Here is a 27,616-nt window from a genome sequence, read left to right as displayed (position 1 = left end):
GATCTCAGGGTCCTGGGATGGATCCCTGTGTCAGGCTCTGCCCTTAGCGGGGAGTTTGCCTGGGATTCTCTTTCTCACTTTGCCCCTCTCTCCACTTGCCGTCTCCCTCTCTCTCTTTCTCAAATAAATAATCTTTAAAAAAAGAACCAAACCTTGTAAATCTGCAAACCAAAAAGATAACCAATATAATATAAGGCTCAGAATTTTACCTAATAGGATGTAATGTACATGAAAAAAAAAGAGAGACATCTCACTTGAAAAGATAACACTTGAGCCAAGTCCTGAAGGAGGTGAAGGAGAGAGCTCTGTGGGTATCCAGGAAAATAAACAGCAAATGCAATGACCCTGGAGTGAGAGTAGGCTTGGCCTGTTCAAGGAATGAATGCGGAAGAGAGTGGGTGGGGGGTGGCGTGGAGGTCAGAGAAGTTGGTCCTGAAAAGACTGGTAGGATTGTTTGGATTTAGCCATTACTCTGAGTGACAGGGAAGCCACTGGCAATTTTGGACATAATATGTCATAATCCGGTTTATGTTTTAAAAGTGTCATTTGGCTGCTCTGATGAAAATAAACCACAGAGAGTAGGGGTGAAGTAAGGAATATGGTGAGGAGACTATTATAATGATACAAAGAAGAGACGGTGGCAGGGATTAAGGTGGGGGCAGTGGAGGCAGTAAGAAGTGGTGAGATTCTGGATTGACTCTGAAGGTGGCAAGATTTGCTGTTGGACTAGCGAAGGGGTATGAGAAAGAGGAATCAAGAGACTTGGAAAAGGAAGCCCTTTTACACTCTCGGTGGGAATAGAAATCAGTACGGCCACTATGGGAAACAGTATGAAGGTTCCTCAAAAAATTAAAAATAGAGATCCCATATTCCAGCAACCCCACTTGTGGGCATATATCCAAAGGAAATGAAAACAGGATTTTGAAGAGATATCTGCACTCCCAAGTTCATTGTGGTGTTAGTCACAAAGCCAAAATAAGGAAGCAGCCCAACTGCCCATTGATGGATGAAGGGATAAAGAAAATATGGTGTGTGTGTATACATATATATGTAATGGAATATTATTCAGCCTTATTAAAGAAGGAGATCCTGCCATTTGTGCCATAATGGGGGAAACCGGAGGACGTTATGCTCAATGAAATAAACCAGACAAAGAAAGACAAATACTGCATTATCTCACTTGTATGTGGAATTATGAAAAGTTGAATTCTTAGAAACAGAATAGAAGAGAGGTCACCAGGGCCTGGTGGTTGGGGAGAAATGGGGAGATGTTAGTCAAAGGAATAAATGTTCAGTTATAAGATGAGTAACTTCTGGAGACCTAAGGTACAGTGTGGTGACTATAGTTAATAATACTGTATGACTAAATTACTAAATATTGTATTGAATATCGTATTATTGAAATTTGCTAAGTGGGTAGATCTTAAGTGTTCTCACCTAAAAAATAAACGAATCTATGTGGGATGATGGGTATGTTAATTACCTTGATTAAGGTAATCATTTCATCACATATCTATATATTTACTACTTTTTCTCTCAGTCTCTTCTTCACATTCTCCTGAATCTTTTCATAGAATTTTGTATGTTTACTGTAGAATTCATTCCATGTTTCGATACTTTTAATAGAACACAAAATTATGTACATTTCCTGACTTCTATTATTCCTTCTTTTTTCCTCCATGGCCTTCTCCAGCCCCTAAAATACCCTCAATAATCCCTGACATAACCTGTGTACCAGTACTCTGTTACCTCAATATCCATGATCCTATAGAATGTGATCCTAGAGGAGAAGGTTCCTGATGAAGACATTTGTTTGTTGTTAGCTATTCGAGATCGTGGGGAGAGTTACTTTCTCCTAGCCTGTGCTTTCCATGCAAAACCAAGAATTTGCCAATTGCAAACAGCTGACAAACCGTGTGTTTACTATAAAGGGAGGGCCTAGGAGAACTTGGCGTTAGGGAGAACATCTGTCATGTTATGGAAATTAACTATACACTTCCAAAGCAAGTTTCATACAAGCCAGTTCACTTGAAATCTCTGTTGAAGAAATCCCCAGTTTTGCCAAAATACTTCTGCGTGAGAAATTTTGGAGTTACCAGATAATTTATTGTACTGGTCTCGTCTGAACTGAGGGATAAACACTGCACATGCCCATCTCTTAATTAGTGTGTGTCACCGTTAGCTCTAATGTACTAATGATCATAGGATTATCCTATAATGATGACTAAAGTGAGAACAAAGAGAAGAGTGGCACAGGCTCTTTTAAGCCAACATGGCACAGAGTATGGAGGCTGGTCACGGGTGAGAGCGCGAGTCCTCAGGGGCTTGATGATCCATGCTCTCTGGGTCAGGATGGCTCTCCGGGCCCCAGCCCGCTTCCCTGGCCCCCACAGGTAGTACTGGTAAGGCGTCATTGTCCAAAGAAAATTTCCATAGCCAGCTTTGGGTCCCACAGGAAGAGTGAGAGCAGTTTGGGTTTCCCTCCTATTTCAGAGGCAATTTCATCCATGTAATCCACGTACTGTACTCTGCGTGTGTCACGAGGTTATTCAGGAATCTGAAATCAGAAGGGGGAATAATAAAAAATTAAAAAAATTAAAAAAATTAAAAAGTTAAAAAAACCGCAAGTCAGCTGACAACCCCCATCCCTCCAAGCACAATTTCCTCTCAACATCGGTGGACCTTGTAGGAGGGGATAATCCATGGGAAAAAGAATGAATGGCTATTGATAATTTCTCAGTGGTTTCTAACAAAATATTCACACAGTGTATTTTTCACCTCAAATCCTTCCAAGGGTCTTGGATAGTCATAGGCGGTGGGGTTCAGAAGATTTTTGTCCTATTAATGATATTCTTTGCTGAAATCTTCTGTACTTTGGCCATGCATTTGATTCTCATTCAGGATATAATCTCATTTTGGTAAATTGGTAGGAAATATGAATTGTACTGGCAAGTTATTCAGGTATGTGTGACACTAATTTGATTTTCAGTATTATTGAAATGCAATCTTGGCTGACCTTCTTAAACCAACTCCTGGATAACTGACTATTCTTAGGACTGGATAACTGACTATTCTTAGGACGAACCCTTTGATCGTAGAGAACAAGCTGTGGCATTCACATGGTAGATTCTCAACAGGTATTTGTTGCATAGAAATACATTTCCAACCCCAATGGTTGAGGATAATTTTCTATTAAGAAGATCTGGTACAACCTACAAGCCTCTGACTTCATAGCAAAATTTTAATTGGATTCTGTAATGATTTGCCAACTCATTTCTCACATTGATTTATCTTTCCGACTCCTTAGAAGAGTGAACAACCCTTCATTTCATCTTTGCATTTCATACACTTTGCACCTCTAAGGCTACGCTATGACATAAATTTATAATTGTATGCTTATCTCGCATTACATGAATTTTAAACATAATTCTAAAGTTTCCATGTTGGATTATTCTGTATCCATTCTTCCCACAAATATTCCATACACTTAGATTATGCTTGATTAAGAGGAAATGAAGAGGTTAATATTTGAGATCTCATTCAGGCAAATAGACTCAGATTCTATGATGAGAAAAATATAAAGCATACTTGATAGGCAAACAATTCCACCTAAACACTTTCAATTGACTTTTACTAAGAAGCAAGTTTCTTACTCCTTTTCAATTTTTTTTCCTCTTCTTTCTTATGTCATCCACCATACCACTCACTGAAGGTAATTTGTTCAATCCTAGCAAAGAAAGATGAGGTTCCAAAAGAAATGAATACCCTGAGAATCAGTTTGGTAGAGAACATCATGAGTGAGGTACCGCAAGAGTGGGGGAGATGGACCCAGGAGTCACTCGGGAATGCCCTCCATTCATTGTTTAATCAGGCGCTCATGCCTTACAGAGGCAAAGGCATGTCCTTTAATGAGTTTGCATCTTGACTAACAGACCTCAAAGCTCACAAAAAAGGACGGACTGAAGGGAGTCGCACCCAACTGACAAGACACAAAGTAGTGTGTGTGTCATCCCATTACCAGAGTATTCACTCTGGCTGTCTTTTAAATAGTGAGTTACACTTGTTCATTTATGTTATGAATTCCTTTGCCAACAACTTGTCACTTGATGATAGCTTAAAGTAATGGTTTTTAAATCTTCATTTTCATACAGGAATCCTACAGGTTAAATAACGATCAAACCCTAAAGTAACAAATCTCAAGTGGCACAATTTCAGATACTGTAAAGGTTAACTTCAGATATGTTTTGCAGCAGAGGAGCTTTGCAATGCTTCTGAAATCACACTATCTGGATTGCCGTCTTTTCTAAATATACATAAGGTCAGCACATACCCTTAAATACACGAACGACCCATCGTCTATGGAGCTCCAACGTGGGAATGGTGGCTCCCACAGGCTGCAGGATGCCAATGAAAGCCAGGGTTGGTTTCTCTAGTTGAGGAGGGAAGACAAATTTAAACATGGAGCGCTGGCTGTCCGGTACTCTTGAATTATTTTCCAAAAAGGGGAAAGAGAAAGTATATCCTGTGGCAAAAATAACAACATCGAGGTCCTCTTCTTGTGCCGTCTTCAAAGATGGCGGATGTCTCCATGGACTCTCTAACATTTGGTTTTATCAGAACTCTACCAGATATTATGTGATTGGGTAGATCATCACTGAAAGTAGCTTGATGGCTCAGGAATCTGAAGAATAAAAATTGAAATCCAGGAAAATTAATATGTCTTTTTGGAAAGGAATTGAACTCAGAAAATACTTCAAATAGTTTTTAGTTGAGCTAAGAAAAAAACTTACATTTTTGTTTTGTAAATATTTCCTTTACTCAATACTTTTTCTGAATTTTTACTGAATAAACATTCTGTATTATTAGAATGCCAATAACATTTATCTAATGCTTATTATAAGCAAAGAGAAGATTTTGAAATGTGGTATATAAGTTTATATCAGTGATAATATTGATATCTAACTTATTTAAAACATTTTTGGGGGGAGAGATTTTTAAAAGCAATTGGTGGAGGTGTTCATACTAGAAGAGCAAAATCAGATCATATTCGGATTTCCATTTATTTTGAGAACCTACATACCATTTTTATAAATTTTACCAACATTATTTAATACTGCTAGTGGTCTCCCTGCTTCTACCACTGACTCCCTACAATTTCTCCTCCACTCAGGAGCAAAAGTGATCCTTTTAAAGTGTATAATTATATCCTGATGGGTTTCTATTTCACTAAAAATGAAATCCAAAGCTCTGCCCATGCTATAGCCCTAAAAATCCCTCTGGGGGTGCCTGGGTGGCTTGGTTGAGTGTCTGACTCTTGATTTCCCCTCAGGTCATGGTCTCAGGGTGGTGAGATCTGGCCCTACCTTGGGCTCTGCCTTCAGTGGGGAGTCTGCTTGGAATTGTCTCTCTCCCTCTGCTCCGCCCCCCCACCCCGGGCTCGTGCTCTGTCTCTCAAATAAATAAATAAATCTTAAACAAACAAACAAACAAACAAAATCCCACTGTGACCTGGCCCCTGCCTATGTCTCTGAACTTATTTCCTACCACTTCACCTCTCCCAGTAGTCTTGCTACACTAGGTTCCTTGCTCTTCCTTGAATAAATCATGTTCATTCCGGCCTTTGAAGTTGGTGCTGCTTCTGCCTAGAATGTGATTCTCATTTTAGATATTCTTTCAGGACTCGCCTCCTCACTTCTTTAGGGCCCCATTCAAATGCTCTCTCATCATATAAGCATTCCAGGGGCGCCTGGGTGGCTCAGTCGTTAAGCGTCTGCCTGCGGCTCAGGTCATGGTCCCAGGGTCCTGGGATCAAGCCCCGCATCGGGCTCCCTGCTCCGCGGGGAGCCTCTTCTCCCTCTCCCACTCCCCCTGCTTGGGTTCCCTCTCTCGCTGTGTCTCTCTCTGTCAAATAAATAAATAAAATATTTTTTTAAAAAAAGCATTCCAGAGCCACCCCATCTAAAAAAGATTCCTCTCCCCAACTCTGCTTACTGTTTCTTCATAGCACGTATTACTCCATGTCATTGCATTATGTTTTGACTAGTTGGTTTCTCCCCTACTAGAAAGAGGCCCAGCAAGAGCTAGGACTTTACCTGGTCTTGTCCTTCTTCCACTCCCAGTACCCAGAAACCTACTTGATCATAGCAGGAACTCAGAAATGTTTATTAAATTTATGTAGGCTGTACACATAGTTAATTTTATGTGCTTCCACATTTATACCTCACAACAGATAGATAGATAGGGATTATATTTTGCCAACATAAAAAAAAAATATTTAACTACACCGGGGTTAAAAGGCAGAGGCAAAATTACTTTTTAAAAATCCGAGAACAAGGGCGCCTGGGTGGCTCAGTCGGTTGGGTGTCTGCCTTTGGCTCAAGTCATGATCCCAGGGTCCTGGGATGAGCCCCGCATCGGGCTCCCTGCTCAGCCGGGAGTCTGCTTCTCCTCTCCTTCTGCCCCTCCCCACCACTTGTGCTCTCTCCCTCACATGCTCTCTATCTCTCTCTCGAATAAATAAATAAATAAAATCTTAAAAAAAGTCCTAGGACATACCTGTGTTGAGGGAGCAAACCATAAACATCATGGTTAAATCGAGCGTTTAATTTATTCTCTGCCCGTCTGTTGACTAAGAATGTAGGATAAAATCTGTTGAGGACAGCATTAAAACGAGTGACGAGCACAGCGTCCACGGGCATTCCATTATCCCAGACCCGGTTCCAAATCCACGCACACTGCCTTGTGCTGAGCAACACCCAGGAGAAAATGCAAATAAATGAAAAATAGATGCTTCACAATTTAAGACTTTCTTTTCCTAGTTTTTCAGATATCTCTCATTTGGCTCATGAGAAACGGCTAAGAACTATCTTGCCTTGTTCTCGAAGACAGACAGACAAACAGATACAGGCACACACACTCATACAAACGGACGCATCCGACTTGTTTGCTACAGTCCCAGAGATCTCCCCGTGCCTTCCTCTGGATCTCACTCTCTCTCCTTCCTGTGCCGTCTCCAAACCAGTGTTTGACGCCTGCCATCTCTTACATTGCAATTCTGGACGAGCACAATGATGCAAGAAGACTAGCGATCAACAAATTCCCATACGCCCTCCACCTGCTAATTATTAGATATTACAGAATTTAGAATACTTAGTTAATAAGTATCCCTTGAAATATAAGTATGGAAGGAATCAGAGTTGGAAGATGTATCACATGTCATGTCAGTGAAAAATAAAGGGATTTAAAGTGGGTTTCTGATAGAGTTCATATTTGTAACTGGTGGCTGAGCTGGGGAAGTCTACACGCTCTGGTAAAAATAAACCATATGGCAGTCACTAAAGTTTGAAATGTTTATTTTTATTCCATTCTCATTTTTTAAATGTATTTCCAAGATGTTTACCAAGAAAACAAGTGTGAGGAGGTAATTAGCAATCAGGATTGAAGCAGTGTATGGGGATGCCTGTCATATTTCACACCATGCTAACATCTGAGAGGGCAGTGGGCAAGGTGCATCTCGGGAAAGAGAATTGTAGGAACCAAACCTGTGAAGCTACGTGACTGAGCTCGACTGCCAGATCGGCTCCAGGATTCCCAATGCCGACCACGATGATTTTCTTCCCCCGAAATTTCTCTGGACTCTTGTATTCCCAGCTGTGAATATATTGACCTTTGAATCTCTTGATTCCTGTGGGCAAGAAAGTATTGCTCAAGCCTTGGTTCATTATTTCATATTATTTTTTAAAGCTTATTATTGAACTCAAAGTCCATCCTCTTTGAACTTATCCTCGGCTGTTCTGTAAATGCTGGGCTGTGGACTGTGTCTGCCCATCATCAGACAGAAGAAATCCTCATACGGTTTTGTTCTAGACCCTAAGTTGCATGCTTACACTCAGACATCTCATTTCTGCCCCCTTTTTACTTACCCCTAACCCTGCCAAACCTTCAAAGAAGAGTTTGGCTCCTATTTAAGTAGTACATCTTTATTCTTCATCCTTGTCATTAATAACTACTGCTTGGACGCACTTTCCGGTCTTGCATTCCCAACCCAAGCTTCATCCTTGTCTAGATATTTTCATCTCTTCCTGGGCCCAGTACACCCCTCCCACCAGCACTTTTCACCCTGCTTTCCTACTGGGGACAAATGCTCCAACGTCACCCACCAGGATCTGAGGCTAAGAGAATGTAGGAACTTTGTATGTTTGCCTAATAATTTGCTCTGACTTAAAATAGAAACATCATATGGCAAAGCCATAAAAGCTCGTTGATTTTGCAGCATTTCACCTTTTAAACAACACTGAGGTCTGCACATATGGGCTTCATTTTTTCCTCTGGTGATGCTGGACAGCCCTAGTCAGTCCTGACTGAGGGTCAGTCCTTGCCCTGTTCCTTTCTTCCTACAGAATCTGATCCCAAACTCCAGCTTTCTTTTGGAAACAGTTCTTCGATCCTCCCCTAGTAAACTCCCGGCATGGATCCATTGTTCCCAAACTACATCTTTGCAAGTTCGATAGTCCATCAAATTTCTCACTGTGGCTGTTTCAGTATTTTCCCCTCCCTTTGGTCCCACTGCATTTTCTCTCATTTCCTGAAGACAACATTCTTCTCATTTTTATGAAACAACAAAATCTTAAGTGAGTGTCTCAACACCTAAAAGTTACTTTGTGTTCATCCATCCGTCCTCTGTCTCCTTTCCCCAGGAGGAAATATTTCTCTTCTATTCCAAAATGAACACTTTGCCCTGTGGGTCAAAATGCAAGCGGGTTGTGGGGTCAAACATAGGCACAAATCTCAGCTTTTTCTCTACTAGTGACACCTGCAATGTGTAAAATGGAAATGGTTTCACTTAGCTTATAGGAATGGTATAAGGATCCTTTAACACGTTCTTATATAGTACTCGAGAAATAGGTTTAATGCTCTTCCTTAAGTATCTTTAATCTCAGCCCACCCTCTCCCATTTTTAACGAACATCTCTTCAACCTTGTTACCTTGTGGCCTCCTCAATCTTTCTCCCTCATACAGGTAGAATCAGCTCTTCCTGCAGGCTTGCCTGTCTCCAGAAATGGCAACTCAATTGCTGGGACCAACAACATGAGAGTTATCCTCGACACCTCTCGATTACATCTCACATCTGGTCTATCCGCAAATTCCATCATCTCTATGTTCACACTATACTCAGGATCCGAACACTTCATTATACCTCCACTGCCACCCCCTGGTCCAACCTACCATCATTTCTCACCTGAAATTGTGCAAGAGCTTCTTCCCTGGTCTCCCCACTTCTGCCCTTACTACCTCGTTCCCCGACTATTCTGAATGCTGCCGCTGAAGAGATTAGAACATCCCTCTCCTCTGCTCGAAACCTCCTAACAGCTCTTACCTCACTCAAAGTCAAAGCCAGAGTGAAAACAATGGCTCACTGTTCACTCTCTGACATCACCGCCTTCCTACCCCTTCCACTCCCACCCCATGGGACCTGTGAGGCACACTCCCACCTTGAAGCCTTTGCACCTGCTCTTCCTTCTGCACAGTGCGCTTTCTCCCTGTATCTACCTCACTTCCTCAATTCCTTTGGGCATTTGCTCAAATGTCCCTTTCTCATGGAAACCTTACCTGGCCACTTTATCTGATCCTGCATCGCAACCCCCATCCCTAAAAGCTCTCCCCTTTTCCACAGTCATCGTCTCCCACATATTTATCCCATTTTTGTCTGTGTCCATCTACTGCATGCACACTCTTCAGGGAGAGAGGTTTTGCCTGTTTTGTTCTCTGCTGAGCCTCTGGACAATTGCTGCTGGATAGGTATTTCTTTTTTTTTTTAATCTCCTTTTTTTAAGATTTTTTTTATTTATTTGAGAGAGAGAGAATGAGAGAGAGAACACGAGAGGGGGGAGGGTCAGAGGGAGAAACAGACTCCCCACTGAGCAGGGAGCCCGATGAGGGGCTCGATCCCGGGACTCCAGGATCATGACCTGAGCCGAAGGCAGTCGCTTAACCAACTGAGCCACCCAGGCGCCCCTGGGTAGGTATTTCTTGACTGAATGTTGAATGAATGAATACAGGAATATTTAAATTTCTAACTAACGAACCAACTAATAGATTTCTCTTGACCAATTTTAACCTTCTCTATCTTCTCATACACTGGGAAACAGACACTCATAGCAATGGAAGTGGGGGGAATCTAGAATTTCCTGAGAACTACAAAGGACTCTCAAGTTCAGCGCTTTTTAAGAAGACTGAGTATATATCCTGTTCCCTAGAGATAAACAGGGAGATGCTGTGCAGGTAGACCATTCCCACACCATTCCTTATATGCAAGGTGCTTAAGCTTCCAGATAGTAAACAATAGCATAGCAGTAGCTTCTAAGATGTGTACATGGCTATTTATAGTCATCATGCTATGCATATATGTATACATTCAGGAATAAAGCTAAATCTTAATATATTTTCTGTCCCTTTGATCCTACTATTTACTTGAAACTTTTTTTTAAAAGATTTTATCTATCTATTTGACAGAGAGACACAGTGAGAGAGGGAACACAAGCCAGGACAGAGGGAGAGGGAGAAGCAGGCTTCCCAAGGAGCAGGGAGCCCGATGTGGGGCTCGATCCCAGGACCCCGGGATCGCCGAAGGCAGACGCTTAACGACTGAGCCACCCAGTGCCCCTTGAAACTATTTTTTTAAGTTTTCATTTATTTATTTAAGTAATCTCTACACCCATTGTGGGGCTCAAAATCATGACCCCGAGATCAGGAGTCCCATGCTCTTCCAACTGAGCCAGCCAGGCGCTCCGTATTTACTCCAAACTATTACCAACACAAAACAACTCCCACATTTTTGCTTTCCAGTTGTGGAAAAATGTAGCACTTTTCTCTTAAAATAGCCTAGAACTTGTGGTGATAGGGTATTAGTAATTTTAATTTTCAATTTTATAACATTATGTATTATTTGAATGGACCCTGAAAGAACATGCATTACTTTACATTCAGAAAAAATAATATTTATTTTGAAAACAAGGTGACTTTCAGAGTTACAAACTTTCTTCAAGGATAACGATAAGCAACAATGATAAAACCCCACATCATCAGTGCCCTAGCATTCAGTATGACATACCTGGAAAGTTCTGGAGTGGCAAGAAGGGGTCGGTGTAAAGGCCACTGCACACCATAATCCCATCAAAGACATAGGATTCCCGCTTCCCTGCGGCCTCGACTATGACGTCCCACTGTCCCGTGCAAGAGAAGTCAGAGCACTTCCTCACGCTGCACACCTTTGACTAGGGATGAGACAAACTCGGACTTGTGGCCTCTCTTCCTGGTTGCCTCCTGTCCCAGAGTTTTGGGCCTCAATGAGTAAGGTTGGTTATAACTACTCTCCTGTGGGGTTTCCTGAAAGAGTTTCTTTGAAGCTGGTTTCCCTACCAAGGCTTTTTAAAGTAGAGATGGAGGCCAGAGTGTCCCCAGCTGCAGTCCTAAATGTAGTTGGTGGTGAGCCAACACCCGGTGCATAGTCTGGTGTTTCAACAAATCCATCAGACTTTTTCCTGAAGGAAGCCAGGAGGGAAGGTCCTGCTGACTTCACCAGAGATGCTTGTAGAGCTAACCTCCCAGCCTGAACGGGCGTGCCTTCCTGCCCCTCACTCTGGCCTGGCTCTTGACTCCACCAAGAGGCTCCTGCACTCGCTGAGAGTTTCCTGCCTCACTTAGCAGAAACCAGATGTATTTCATTAGGTGAAAGTGTTGCACGTACATCCTGAGGTACTCCATGATTCTGGAATTGTGCAAGTAGTTGGGGAAGCGATCGGGGAATGGGTAATCACTGTAGGTTGTCATCTCCTTCGACGTGTTGCTGGTGGCAGATTCATAGATGCTTGGCCTGCCACTCTTGGCCTTCTCCTACCAAGAAAAATAAGGACACTCCCTGTCTTTTAGAATACAAGAGTAACACTTAAAAAAATCAGTTCCTTTGTTTGTCAAATTATGAGACTCCTGGGATGAATTCCTTTGAAGAAAGCAAAGTTGCTTTTCCAGTACCTTCACTAAGAGATAAGATACCTTGTCGTAAATGGTTTAAAAGAGCAAATAATTCTGTGGGGCAGCAAAAAGAAAAATATGAAAAGGTGGAAAGAACATGAAAAGGACATGAAAAGAGAGATGTGTGTAGAATACTAGAGGAAGATGGGGCTGCCTCTCTGCCAAGAGAGCTCGATGGAGTCTGAGTCCTGGCCAGAGGGCATCCAAGACATCAGCACTGTTTGTAGTAATGGGTAGAAAAGAATGCAGAGCCTTAGTACAGGAGGCTTTCTTTTTTTCTTCCTGTTTTTACTGGCAATCTTTTCCTATTTATAAAAGCAGCACATGTTTATTATAATTTTGTAGAAAATCACAGAGACGAATATCATTCCTGATGGTCACTTTATTTTTATTTATTTTTTTTAAGATTTTATTGATTTATTTGAGAGAGAGAGAGAGAGAACATCAGTGGGGGAGAGGGGCAGAGACAGAGGGAGAAGCAGACTCTGTGCCAAGCAGGGAGCCTGACGTGGGGCTGGATCCCAGGACCCTGAAATCATGACCTGAACTGAAGGCAGATGCTTAACGGACTGAGCCTCTCAGGCTCCCCTTGATGATCGCTTTAAATGTTTTGATATATACCCTTCTGGTTTCAGTCTCTCAATCTGGTTTCAGTCTCTCTCTCTATATTATCTACTTATTCATACGCATACAGACAGGAGATAGTATTTTAGCACTTTACCATATGTCATGGTTTATAATTATATTATATATATAATATAATATGTATTTTTATAGTTATATAATTATATTTAATAGTATATAATAATATATATAATAATATGTTATATAAAATGTAATAATATATAATAGTATATGATTATATAATATATATAATAATATCTATTACCTAATTCAATCCTGTGAGGCACATTATCATCCTCACTTTTCAGGTTATAACAGGAGTCCATACAACACACAATATCTGTTATGTGCTTTAGCAGCCATTCCTGATTTTTCTTAAAACTAAGGCTAGAAAGATGTCTATCGACAGATGAATGGATAAAGAAGATGTGGTATATATATACAATGGAATATTATGCAGCCATCAAAAGGAATGAAATCTTGCCATTTGCAACGACGTGGATGGAACTGGAGGGTATTATGCTGAGCGAAATAAGTCAGTCAGAGAAAGACATGTATCATATGACCTCACTGATATGAGGAATTCTTAATCTCGGGAAACAAACTGAGGGTTGCTGGAGTGGTTGGGCGTGGGAGGGATGGGGCGGCTGGGTGATAGACACTGGGGAGGGTAAGTGCTATGGTGAGTGCTGTGAATTGTGTAAGACTGTGCGAGAGAGGGAACACAAGCAGGGGGGGAGCGGGAGAGGGAGAAGCAGACTTCCTGCCAAACAAGGAGCCCGATGCGGGGCTCGATCCCAGGACCCTGGGATCATGACCTGAGCCAAAGGCAGACGCTTAACGACTGAGCCACCCAGGTGCCCATGCTGGGCATTTTTGAAGAAAAGCAAAGGAAGCTTTGTGAGTGGGTGCCAAAAGGGTAGAGTGCATAATGAGGTTGGAGAGGAAGTATTAGGTGTCAGTGTCAGATTCAGGATCAGTCTCAGAGGTCAGATCAGGTAGTGCACTTTCTCAAAGGATGGAGCAAAGGAAATAGATGGACAGTATCAACAGGTACTCAGAGATGCCACTTACCAGTGAGCGCCTCCGAGGACACTATCCTCCTTACCCTATCTGCTCTACGAGGTTGTTCCATCCTCTTCTATTCAGCTGAACCATGAAGAAATAGAGTCCCCCCCGCCAATTTTCTTTTCTTTTTTTTTTTTAGGAAATAGAGTGTTCTTGGGGCACCTGGGTGGCTCAGTTGGTTAAGCGTCTGCCTTCGGCTCAGGTCATGATCCCAGGGTCCGGGGATCGAGCCCCGCCTTAGGCCCTCTACTCAGCAGGGAGTCTGCTCCTCCCTCTCCCTCTGCCTCTCCCGTGGCTCATGCTCTCTCTCTCTCTGTCAAATAAATAAATAAAATCTTTGATTAAAAAAAAGGAAGTAGAGTTTTCTTAAGAGAGGCTTCCTTAACTATCATCTGGCGATTTTATCCCTGATTTTTCTCTGAAGGAGGAACTGAACGGAATTCTGTCCTGCATTTTAACAAGTTTATATTATAGTGGATTAGAGCAGCTATTAAAACATGAGACTATTTTTTAATCTGGAGTTCCTTGGTAAATTCTTTTAAATTAAGGCTTATTAACATAACCCCGTACCATTGATGTGTTGCTACTGCTTGAAAATATATCCAGAGGCTATAGGCAATGAGTTTACCCAATGACAGCAGCAGCTACCTAAATAACCCCCCTGAATACAGCAGTTAATGCATAGGTTTTTCAAGTACTTAGCAGGACTGTAATATCAGCCAACACCCTGGATCACGAAGTAGCAGAATGAGTGCATATTAACAAAGAAATTGCTATCAACAGAAATACATGGATAACAAATACTGCATTTATTAATTTGAAAAGTAGATCCAAATACTCAGTGCCCATTTATTTTTAAGATTTTATTTATTTATTTATTTGAGAGAGAGAGAGAGAGCACAAGTAGGCAGAGTGACAGGCAGAGGGAGAGGGAGAAGCAGGCTCTCCTCCCTCCGCTGAGCAGGGACCCCGATGTGGGGCTGGATCCCAGGACCCCTGGACCACGACCCGAGCTGAGGGCAGCTGCCCAACTGACTGAGCCACCCAGGTGCCCCACCAGTGCCCATTTTTAAATGCCAAGGCTATTATGTTTCACTGGGTTATGTACATTTGTTTGAAAAATCACCTTTCAAATGTCAAAAATATCGAGTCAAATACTTTTCTCCTGGGTATTTCACTTCCCAGGCTGGTGAAGTAAAAGGCTATTAGCACATACAATCTGTGTTTAGTGTGTTGGGGGAGCATCCTTGATCATTTATACCCTCTTGCGCCTCCAGCAGCTCCCCTTAAACTCCTGTGCCCCATCACCTCTGTCTCTTTAGCCCCTCATCTGAAACAAACCCAAATGAAACCTCAGTGGGCCAGATCTCTCTCCAAAAGTATAGCCGATGCTGACTCCAATCTGTCTTCTTCTCTGCTGGAAAAGGTAATGAGTTGCTCTTTGAATGAAGTCTTGGTCCATTTTTTCCTTCCCTTGTGAATATTCCATATGCATTAGCTAACCTTTTTCTTTTGATTGTGTATATAGAACACAGGATATTTTTCTAATCATGCAGGGATACGGCATACGACAAAAATTTAAAAATCCAATTAAGCCCCAAGGTCTTCAAGGAAATAAAGGCCATAAAACTAACCTGTAGTAAGAAGAAAAATAAAAGCTGATTTGCTCCTGAAATCTCCCGGCACCAAGGTAAAGAAATAGGCTCCCGAATCCTGTCTCTTCAGGAGACTACTATCTTCTCCTTTGCTCTTCCTCACACTGAGGTAGCCCACCAAGGTGAGTTTTATGCGATGACTAGTTTGCAAAAATCCCTCCCCTTGTCTCTCCCCTTTCCACCTGGCTTTTAAAGTTGGGGTTCAAGTAAGAAGCTGGCATGTCGTCAAATTTTAGCAATTGTGTTGGTCTCACAAAGTCTGATTAATCAAAGGTACCAAGAAGCCCAGAAGGAACTTCATGAAGACAGTATACAGCTTGGAAACTGATCTATAGTGAAACTTGGAAAACATGAGGAAATATTTCATCACCTGGGATGATAGATAATGAATATAAATTCATTTTAATTGATAGAGCCTTATCACCAAAGCTAGAATACGGACTGGGAACGATTCACCAAAAACATACTCATACATAAATTTTTGTCTCTTTCTGACTATTTCTTTAAGGTAAATTCCTACATCCGCGATGGCTGAGTCCAAAGGCATTTGAGGAACAGTTTTTCAGATCTCTGATACATTGTTTCTAATAAAGATTTAAGCAGTTTCTGATGATTAAAAATGGTTGAGGATACCTTTTCCCTCCTCCTTGCTAATTACATAAATATTCCATTTTCTTAATGGAATCTACCATTCTTGGAATATCAGTGAGTCTAAACTCCATTCATATATTCTTGGTCTATTTGTATTTCTTCTTTAGTGAATTTGATGAATATCATTTCTACATTTTTCTATTCTTTTTGTTTAAAGAAATCTTCTAACATTATAAGTAGGAACCGTTTTTCTCTCATACATTTTCCAAATATTTTCTCTTATTTTGTCATTAGCTTTTAAAAATTACATAGATTTCCCCCCCATTTTTACCAAGTGAAATATATTTTTTCTTTTACAGTTAGTGGCTATTGTGTCATACTCCTAGTCTTCCCTATCTCAAGATTATAAAATTATCCATCTATATTATTGTTTTTTTATGTTTTCATATTTTTGTTTAACTTTTTGATAGTTCCAGAGTTTCAAATTTTTTTTTTTTTTGAGAGAAAGAGAGAAAGAGTGTGCATAGGTGAGTGGTGGTGGGGGGCAGAGGGAGAGGGAGAATCTTAAGCAGGCTCTACACCAAGCAAGGAGCCTGACATGGGGCTCAATCTCACGACCCTGAGATCATGACCTGAGCTGAAATCAAGAGTCAGACGCTTAACCGACTGAGCCACCCAGGGGCCCTCAGAGTTCAATTTTGATAGAGTGTGAAACAATCCTTCAATGTGATCCTTTTTTCCAATAATCACCAGGTGCATCTGCCCATTTTATCAAACAAGACATCCTTCCCTTACCATACTGGAAATGGCACTTTATAGTATCTTTAATATTTAAATGTTTTGTTTTATTGTAGATACTCATTTTCTGCTCCACTAATATTTCTTTATACTCAGATATCAGAATCACACTGTTTAAATATTGTTGCTTTCAAAGATTTTTGATATTTCCCTGGGTAGCCTTCAATTATTACTCTTCTTTTTCAATATTTTCTTGACTTTTTTTTTTTATCAAATTTACTTTTCTGGATGAAGCTTGGATTACTTTTTCACCATTCCTAGAAATAAAACTTAAATGTAGCAGGTAATTATGGAATAATTGACATCTTTATAACATGGAACTTCTCCACTCAATAATTATGTGACCTGGAGGACTTTGGGGGATGTTATTTAATCTTTCCTCATCTATGAAGTGGGGATAATAATATCCAGAACTCTTGTGAGGTCTCAGTGAGACACCAAATGTGGGAAACTGCCTACTTTTCCAAGTATTTGAGAAATAGCAGGTGCTCTTTTATTGCTGATATAGATTTGTAGTACCTTGGTAGCTTAATAAAAATATGGATTTTTAAAAAAGATTTTATTTATTTATTTGACAGAGAGAGACACAGCGAGAGAGGGAACACAAGCAGGGGGAGTGGGAGAGGGAGAGGCAGGCTTCCCGCTGAGCAGGGAGCCTGATGCGGGGCTCGATCCCAGGACCCTGGGATCATGACCTGAGCCGAAGGCAGACACTTAACAACTGAGCCACCCAGGCGCCCCTATTTCTTGAATTTTGTTAATGGTTTAAAATTACAGCTACTACTGGCCTATTGCTTACTTTTTTTGTTCTGTCTTTGTCAAGATTATGTTATCTTGGTTATTGGAGTTATGAGGAAGCTTTCATATTTACCTTATACTTTGGACAATTTACATAGTGTGGTAATATCTGCATATTGAAAACTAATACCAATTTTCCTGGGCAATCATCTGAGCCCTGTTATTTTTTTTTCGGAGATAATTTTTATTTTTAAACTTTTTGTTTTATAGGTTTTATACTTTTTCATGTACAATTAACTATTATTTTCTTTGAAGATTATTCCTTCATATATTTCAAAATTCAAGCTAGTATTGTATGTAATCTCATTTTAAGCCTTTTTGATCTCTGTTGATTTGCAGCTGGCTCGTTGTTCTTTATTCATTTTGTATGGTGCATTAGCTTTAAAAATTAAATAAAAACTTGGACTAATTGCAGAGTTTTGCCAACCAGTTCCCAATGGGATAAGGAGCTGGCATCAGAATATAAATCTGTGTATTGCTCCAAGACAGGCTTACACAACAGGCAAAAGTTAGTAAACATCAACCAGAAGCTCAAATAAAAATTTTGTTCATCATCTTCTTCTTGTAACCCTTCCTTCCCTGCTCCTTGTTCTATCTCCTTTGGTTCAAAACTCTTCTTTGAGATTCAGAAAATAATATGCAGAAATGTCTATGTCTGTAGTTCTAAATCTGAAACCCATGGCTATTCAAGGTGTTTTGGATGGAATTCAGGAGTCCATGGACCTCCTGAGGATGCCTGCAAAAGTTATGCACATGTGAATGTGCATTTTTCTGGGGAAAATATCCAAAGTTTTTGCCTTCCTTAAAGGGATATGAGATGCAAAAATATGAAAAGATTCTTGTCTATAGTGAACTTACAAAAATCTTAGGAACCCTAAACAACAGCAATTTAAATGGTCAAAAAAGGAGCTAAAAGATCAAGGCGGTTGAGAACTTTTTCCCTTCTCCACAGTGCCTGAGATAATGCTACCACACAGGAGGTGGCAGTAAATATTTATTGGCTATTTATTTAGTCAAGAGTGATAATTGAAGGATGATGTAAAATTGATAGGAAATAAAGTGCCCTCAGGGAAGGGCAGTGCACCCCGATGAGCCTCAGTGTTCTTGAGGGAGCAGGAGACCACCAGACTTCCCAATGAACTTAGGAGCTGAGGATCTGGGATCTTGACCATGAATCCCAGCACCTGTGTTATTATTGCTACTCTCTGACCACTTCACAGAATGAAAGATCTCAAAACAAATAAAAAGGACCTAATTTACTTTTTTGAGGGCTCCATATCATACTCTGCAGTTAAGGAAATCCTAGAAATAAAATGGGTATTAACAGATCTAAAACAGAAAGCAAGGGAAGCTTCTTTCTTCCTTGGGTGGGAAGAAAGAAGCAGGCAGAAGGCTGACCTAGGATTGTTCCCAAACAACCTAGTGGGGACCCACTAGGCATCACACATATGGTGAAATTCTATCAAAAGGATTTAGAAACCAAAAATTCGAGGTCACACAATGAAGGAAATGCTGAAATCCATGTAAAACTCTCCAGCTCTCTTGCTCTAAGAATTTCATCTTGGCTCATGTCCTTGGTCAGAAACACAACTTTTGAATTGCCTTATGGCACATCTAATTATGGGAGAGGCTCTAAGAACTCAATCCACCCCAGATTCCTATAGTTATGTTCTCAGGTGCTGATTCCAGTTTTCCTTTACAACTGATGCAAAATAGATTGGAAGGTTATCTAATAAAGTGATCTAATAAAGTTTTGTCTTGTATTTCATGGCAATGAATTGTGACGTAACACATCTTAATAATTTTGTATTAAATCTTATTAGCCCTTTAAAATCATTGCCAGTATTTCTTCAGTTAATTAAAACCAATGAGTCTATTTAATGGGCAATGTGATTATTGTAATTAATTAAGAACAAACAAGGTAAAATGTCTCTGAACTAGGGGTTTCATGATTTTGTGGAATACAGAGAAGGTGAAGTGCCTCAAATCAACATCTTCAATTCCTCTGTGACCTCCTGAAGGGAAAGCAGAAAGGTCAAAATTTACATCTTAAGTAATTAATTTATATACACACACGTATACACTTGTTTTGACTATAAAGTTATAGGTTATAGATAATTAATAGTCATTATACATTTTACCTTAAAGACAGCTAAATCCATCTATTAAGTGTTCCAACAGAAAGTAAATACCCAAAAAGCCAAGTAGTTGGAAACATTGCCTACAGAAGAAAGCATTGGAACTATAGGTCAGAAGAATTGCTCTTTTCTCCATTTGTTGCTATTACCTGTGTGAATCTGAGCAATGCCTCTTTTTACAAAATGTGTAAAGTAAGAATGAAAATATATGAATATGAATCTCACAGAATTTATGATATGGTTTAGACGGACTGCCATACTCAAAGATATTTTAAAAAATGGAACATAACTTACAAATTGAGTTTTTATTCCTTAGAAGATTACCTGTTTGGGTGGTTTTCAAACCTAGCTGAGCATTAGAGGTCACTAAGGAACTTAAAATAAATAAATGCTAAACATCCCTCTGGACTTCACCCTGCATTTACTAAAGCTGAATGCCCTAGGGAGGAATCAAAATTCAGTATTTTTAGGGGCACCTGGGTGGCTCAGTCAGTTAAGCCACCAACTCTTGATTTCGGCTCAGGTCATGACCTCAGGGTTGTGGGATCGAGCCCCATGTTGGGCTCTGTGCTCAGCGGGGAGTCTGCCTGTCCCTCTCGCTCTGCTCCTTCCCCTGTTCATGCTGTCTCTCTCTCTCTCTAATGAATAAATAAATAAAATCTTTTAAAAAAATCCATATTTTTCTTAAGCTACCAAGGTACTACAGATCTGTATCAGCAATAAAAGAGCACCTGCTATTTCTTAAATACTTTGAAAGGTAGGCACTTTCCCACGTTTGGTGTCTCATGGAGACCTCACAAGAGTTCTGGATATTATTATCCCCACTTGATAGATGAGGACAGATTAAATAACATGCCCACAGTCCTCCAGGTCACACAATTGTTGAGTGGCAGAAATCTCTTTAGCAACCCAAGACTGTCGGGAGTCAGAATCTTTGCCAATGGTTTTCAACTTCCAGGTGTTTGTGGCACATTTTAGGATTAGACTTTCTGAACTTATTCTTGAAAAGATTAAAGGACTTAATAAATTGAGACAAGCCATGGCTGGAGTGTAACAGTGCCCTTCTGAGCAGGCCGGTGTCCCTCGGCTGCCCATCTCTAGTGTGATGCTGTCGGAGCAGAATGTTACAGGCTCACTGAACCCCCATGTCACTGGACATGTGATCATTTCTCTTTGGTGCTGACTCCTTATTGCACCGTGTTTTTCCTTTCCTTTCTTTTTTAAGAAAATATTTATTTATTTATTTATTTATTTATTTATTTATTTATTTGAGAGAGAGAGAGAGAGAGAGAGAGAGCAAGCTCAAGGGTAGGGGCAGAGGGAGAGGGAGAGAAATCTTCAAGCAGACGCCCCACCAAGAGCGGAGCCCACTGTGGGGCTTGATCCTGGGACCCTGAGATTATGATCTGAGCTGAAATCAAGAGTCTGATGCTCAAATGACTAAGCCACTGAGGCCCCCCTGTGCTTTTCATTTCCAAGTACATGAAGATTCTCAATGTCTATCTGATATTCATTGCCCTAACAGTATATGTTCTTAGTTTGATGAAAATTAACTTTGCACATTGATCAAAATTTGATGCTCACTAAAAGGTTCACAGCCCATATTCTTCCATGAAAGCATCCCTCCTACCTATTTAAGACAGGCAGCTTTTGTGTGTGTGTGTGTATGGCAAGGGGTGATGTCAAATTCTCATGCTAAACATAAACTTTTACTTAAGGTCTAATATCGACCTTCTTTCATTCTCATTTAACATGTGTCCTTTTGCTTTATTGGACCTTAGATGTTTTTCCCCCATTCAGAACATATATAATACTTTAAAAGGCATTTCTGCAAAGAATTGGAATGTTCTGCCTATGTGGGATGAGACTCTGGTCTGCTTTTAAATAGGGCAGCATTCCACATGGTGGTGTCTGACAGACTGGTACACGGACCTGGGAACCCCTCCTCCATAAGGGGTGTACATTAGGTTAGAGAGAGAGCTCTTTTCTTGCTGTCTCTTTGCCTAGAACTCTGATTTGACAACATTTTCTTTAGTCTTCTCTTCTCCGACCTTAACATATAAAGCATGTTTTTTGCCTCCTAGTATTTTTTGCTGTTTTTTTTTTAAGATACTTCCAAAAGTTTCCTACTTTTCTTAAAATCTGACTTCAAAACTATACCATGTAAGATATTTCTGTAGCATAGATGATTATGGTATTTTGTATCATATGGTAAGTATTAAGTATTTTGATTTAATTTAGGTTGGGGAGAGCTATCATTTATTGAGCATTAACTATGTGCCAAGCATTGTTAATAAGCACTTTGTAAACATAATCTCATTTAATCCTCACCATGATCCAATTACGAAAAACATTATTTCCATTTCATTGACAAGGAAATAGGCTCCAAGGAGATTAATTGTCCAGTAAATGGTAGAACTGGAAAGGAATCCCTTGATTATTTAAGTTCAAATTCCCTCCTTGTCACTCTGATTTAGCAGCCCTTTTCATGACTTGTGTGTTGGTTTTCAATAAATGGCCACAAATTCTTTGATATTTCTCCTATTGAGGGATGGGAACTCTGCCTCTTCCCCTTGAATCTGGGTGGGCCTTGACTCACTTATAACCAATAAAATGCAATGAAAGTGAATGCATGATTTCTGAAGCTAGGTCACAAAAAGTGATGCAATTGTCTTAGTCACTGGGACACTCATTTTGGAGGCCTGAGCTTCCGTGTAAAAAGAGCAACTCCGAAACCACCGCACTGTGAAGAAGCCCAGGATGCTTGGAGAAATCACAACTGACAACAGCCTCAGCCACCAGACAGAGTGAAGATCCCCCCGGAATTCTAGCCCCCAACTGCCGTGTCTTTCCAGCTGAGGCCCCAGACATCACGAAGCAGAGACTGTCATTTTTACTATGCCTTTTCTTTTTTAGTTCTGGACCCACAGAATTTGTAAGCTTAATATATATATATATATATATATATATATATGGCTGTTTGAAATGTCTAAGTTTGGTGATAATTTGCTTCACGGTAATAGTAACCAGAACAATGGACCATTATATACCTGCCCAGACTTGTCTTTCCCCACTTCCTCCATGAAAGTCAGGGTTTCTACTTTAAATTCAAAGTTGTTCCCTTTGCCTACAATAACTGACCCCCAGAGAAGCTCTCCTCATCCTTCAGTGTACAGCTTTTAGTCATCTACTCCAGACACCCTTCACTGCCAACTCTCCCTCTTTCCATTGCTGACCTCTATGAGGTGGTATCTCCTCCACAAAACAGGACGATCCTCCAGGGTAGGAATGGTTCATCTATTATTTTATGGGGTCTATAATAGTGTTAGCACACAGTGCACACTCAGGAAAAAATTAGGAGTTAATAGCTTATGAGTAAACTGATGAGTTAACTAATGACAATATGAATGAATAAGTTGACATGGTGGGATGCCATAAGGAAAATATACAGAATCTAATCTCTGTATCAAGCAAATAGGGGAAGAAATATAATCTTATGAAGAATTTTAAATACAGACATCAGTGTTCAGGTAGCACCCATAAACAATTTAATGTTTGGTGTTAATAATTTAAAACAAATGCTCTGTGGTTAATACATAATTTAGAGATGCAATGAAATGTTTACCTTATATATACATAACTTGGTTTAAAAGAGTTCAAGATATCAGTATATATCTTTTCATGTTGCAAGCAATAAATTTATATTTGCAAACACAGACAGTTGGATTTTAGAATATTGTTTATAAAAAGTTTCACCAGAGGAGTACATTGTATAAAAAAGTCAACTGGAAATTATAGAACCAAAGGTATAACATTTCTGCTGCCATCCATGAAAGATTAAAGGCAATGCGGATTGCCCTCCCACCATAAATAACTAGAAAAGCTGAGAAAGTATATTAAACAGTTATTTTCAGACGTTGGGTACCAGATCACTGAGAAAAGGAAACAGATGAGATAACCCTTACCATTGGAGATCCCCGGACCACAGTGCAGGAAGGGGAACCAAAGAAAATCTGCTGGTCTCACTGAGGTGAGGAGATAGAGGCAAGGGTTCAAGATGTGAGGCAGCTAGAATTTGTGGGCAGAAAGCTAGAGGACGTAGTTGAGCAGAAAGAGGACTACAGAGATCTGCCAAAGTGCCCCCTTGAGTCTTTGTCTGAATATTTATCTGCACAATGAATGGGATGAAACTCCATTAGGCTGGGGGAAAAAAAAGTAAGAAAGCAATAAGCCAAAAATTCCCAGAGTTCATGCTAGTCTGGGAATAGTTCACAATCCCAATAGCTGGAGTGGAGGGACTCTTGTAATACATTAGGTTTTTGGTAGATTCCCTAGGATGATATTAGCAGTGAGGTCAGTGCTAACCAAACTTAAAAGCAAACCTTAAAAGAATTAAATTGATCCAACATAACATAACTGCACATAGAACAAAGTAAAAAATTAGTTAACGAAATGCCTTAAAATCCAGTATCCTAAAGCATAAAATCAAATGTCCCCTAGGCCAAAAAAATCAGAAAAATTAAGAAGCAGGAAGATATGATTTTTTTGCCAAAAATTAAAGAGATGATGAAAAAATTAAAACAGTGATTTTAATAAGGCTATATATACTAAAAATATGTAAAGGAAAACATAAGCGTGAGGAAAGAATTGGAAGGCTAAAAAAAGCCCAAATGGTATTCCTAGAAATGAAAAATACAATGACTGAAATGAAAGAATGCATGTTTGAGGGTAAGAACAGAATAGAGGAATGACTCATTCGGCTAAGCGTCAAACCCTTGGTTTCAGCTCAGGCCGTGATCTCATGGGTTGTGGGATCAAGCCCTGAATCGGGCTCTGCGCTCACAGGGAAGTCTGCACAGGGCCTGGAATAGTGGATGTACAGTAGTATTTGATGATTTACCAACCGGAAGTATCAGAACCCTCTGGAGAAGCAGGCAAGGGGAGCACCAGAGGTCAACCTTTGTGTCTCGGTGAGCAAAAATAAAAGATTCCATCATTTATGGCCTAGTGTTAACCCCAAACCCCTCTCTGAGAAAGATACCCGTTTTTGGTGATCCTAAGTTAGAATGCTTACCCAGCAGCTCTCAGCTCTGACTTTCAAAGCTAACCCTGATCTTCCATGCACTTGACATCTTTCCTTGGATCCCAGCTGACCGCAGCTCGACAACTAAATCCTATTTCCTTATGCGTCCTTTAAGATTGGAAGCGGAAGTACGGGAAAAGATAGACCAGGTAAATATAAGCCGATGTTTTTTGAGCCTTCTTAGATTGTCATGCAAAGAATACGCTAAAAAAGAGGCGGCCTCCTGGTCCCTTGTTACTTAGAGTGGACTGAGGACCAGCGGCAGTTACATCGTCTTGGTACATTTTAGAAATTCAGATTCTCAGGCCACTCCAGACCTACTGACCCAGAACCTGCATTTCACAAGGTCTCCATATTAAAACGTGAGAAGCACCACCTTTATTGCAGTCTTTGGCCAGAGGCAAATGGGGGCCATTTGTGTCCAGAATGGAGAACTCATAAATTACTTGTTTCAAAGCTTTCCAGTGGTTTCTCATCTCACCAAGAATAAGTGAGACTCCTTACTCTGGGCCTTATCTACCCAATTAACAAGCTGAACTAAACAATATCCACAAAAATCTTATTTTAGCATTCTTTAATTCTCTAAACCTCTGTCCCTGAACCATCTCCAAGTTTTACTCTCTACCTCTTTCCTTTTAAATTTTTCTTCCTTCATTCATTCACCTGTTCTACGTGCAAAGATGGTCGTCTTCTGTGGGCCAAACGCTGGGCTGACCACTGGGGATATACCGTTAAGCAGGACAAGTTCCCTGCCCTTGGAACATGAACAAGGGCAAGGAATGTAAGCGAGGAAATGTAGCTCATACATTTCAACACGGTTCTCACTGGTGTCCCATGTGTCCAAAAAGAGGTCAGAGCCCTGAGTGTGTGCTGGAGCAGGTGGGAGATGGTGGGGAGAGTGGTGCAGGATCGAACTGGGGTTTCACTCATCAGCTGAGTGGCCACACGAATCACAGAAAATCCAGAAGCTGATCTTTTGAGAAGAAAGCTATTGAGTTTACTGTTCTCTGATATCTAAGCTTTGGTTTAGCAGCTGCACTGCTGGTATCACAGGAAAGGCCCATCCTATATTTGCCACAAAAATACTGAGAAGATGGGGTTATGTTTTCGAAAAGGCTCAGCTCGCTACAGGTGGAGTCAGCCTGCCCTTCCAGTTTGATGCCTATGTAGGTGGATGAAGAGAAAAGATTGCTGGCTAAAGCACCCTTACCCTGTTCACCCAAGGGCCACCTTCAGATTGCCCAGAGCGTGCATGGCATTTGAGGAAGATCCCAGGAAATCCCCAAGAGCCTGTGTGTGCCCTTTGGGGCTGGGGCAAGGGGAGGACATGAGAATTGCAGGACGACAAATTAAGACCTTGCCTATCCCTTCTGACACATAAAACCTCTGCAACACCCTCAATCTGCAGAGAGATTATTTCTCTAATTATATATTTAAGGGCCTGAGTCAGTCAGCCTTCTGTCTCATAGAGCTTTCTCGCTGCATAGACAGAACTCCATTTCCCTAACTGGAGGAAGGTGGTCCCTATCTCTCTGCACCTGCGTCCAAGGAGTCCGTGTGGCTGGGTCATTCTCTGTCCAGGAGACGAGCTCGAGAAGTGAAGCTCCACGTGGGTGAGCGAGGATTGTCTGCTCTCACACTCGACCCGGAGCTGCTCTCTGCTTTCCTTTCCTCTCAGGCCAGTGGTGTAGACAAAGCTGACTGCGGCGCCGTGACTTCAGGTTTTGGACTCTCGTCTGCACGTTCTAACACACTCCAGTCTGTGCTCTGGTGGCTTTTCCAAGTAGTGCCCCTCAGTCATCCGGTCAGCAGACCCTCACTGTGGGCCGACTATGCGCGGCTATCCAGGCGTCCCTGGAGCGCAGGGATAACCTGCCGACAGCCCTCTGCTCTAGTTGGGGGACAGACATTCAGCAATAATTCCACGCTGTGTGTTGTAGGCAGTAACACAAATACATTTCGGGAGCGGAGGTGGCCCAAGAAAGGGAATGCATGACTCTAAGGGAGGAGGGGCAGAGGAGTTTTCTCAGAAGGGGCGCTAGCTGAGCTAAGTTTCTAAGACTCAGTAACGATTTCTCACTGAGGTAAGAGGTGGACCAACAGGAATCTGCACGTTACGTAGGCCCAGACGTGAGCAGTGGTCCAGGCGTGCAGGGAGTCCCCCTGGAACGCAGGGCAAGGGGCTGTGGTGGCTCCAGGACCTGGGGGGAGGGCATCTGCCACGCCAGTGTCTTCCTACAAACAGAGAGGTACCGCCAGAGGCTTTTGAACAAGGTGGTGCCACGGGCAGATTTTGGGTTTTGCAAAGATTATGCTGTAGACAGTGGAGAAACAATCAAGGCAGGAACACTACTGGTCAGCTAGTGGCAAACGAGTTGAGCCATCAGGAAGGCACAGACGGAGTCTGCAGAGAAGATGGATGTTTAGGAGGTAAAGATAGGGAGCTCAGTGGCCGGTGGAGTGACTGGTGAGGGAGAAGCAGGCCTCAGATTTGGCACCTGGCTCCATGGGGACACCCCCACCTCCTGGCCTCTGTTGGGGCACGTGGGTCTCCAGTCCACGTTGGAGGGCAGGGATCTTCTCTTCCTAACCAGTGCTTGACCACAGAATATGCTCAATGATGGCATATAGAATTGAGTGAATGTAGGAAATATATTTTTTAAAAGATTTATTATTTATTTATTTATTTATTTATTTATTTATTTATTTATTATCAGAGAGAGAGAGCGAGAGCGAGAGCACAAGCAGGGGGAGCGGCAGGCAGAGGGAGAAGCAGATTCCCCGGTGAGCATGGAGCCCAACGCGGGACTTGATCCCGGGATCCTGGGATC

At 41.2% G+C, this 27,616-nt stretch overlaps 1 pseudogene; it reads right to left on the bottom strand.

The window, feature by feature from the left end:
- Positions 1–2,207: 2,207 nt before the first annotated feature.
- Positions 2,208–27,616, bottom strand: part of LOC114210444 (flavin-containing monooxygenase 5-like) — a 118,018-nt pseudogene continuing 92,609 nt past the window's right edge.

This window comes from Eumetopias jubatus, unplaced genomic scaffold, assembly GCF_037043125.1.
Source record: "Eumetopias jubatus isolate StellerSeaLion01/CBP00866 unplaced genomic scaffold, mEumJub1_p1.0 scaffold_12, whole genome shotgun sequence".
In the NCBI taxonomy this organism is placed as follows: Eukaryota; Metazoa; Chordata; class Mammalia; order Carnivora; family Otariidae; genus Eumetopias; species Eumetopias jubatus.
Note: the sequence above shows the minus strand (reverse complement) of the source record. Positions and strands in the feature narration are given on the sequence as shown.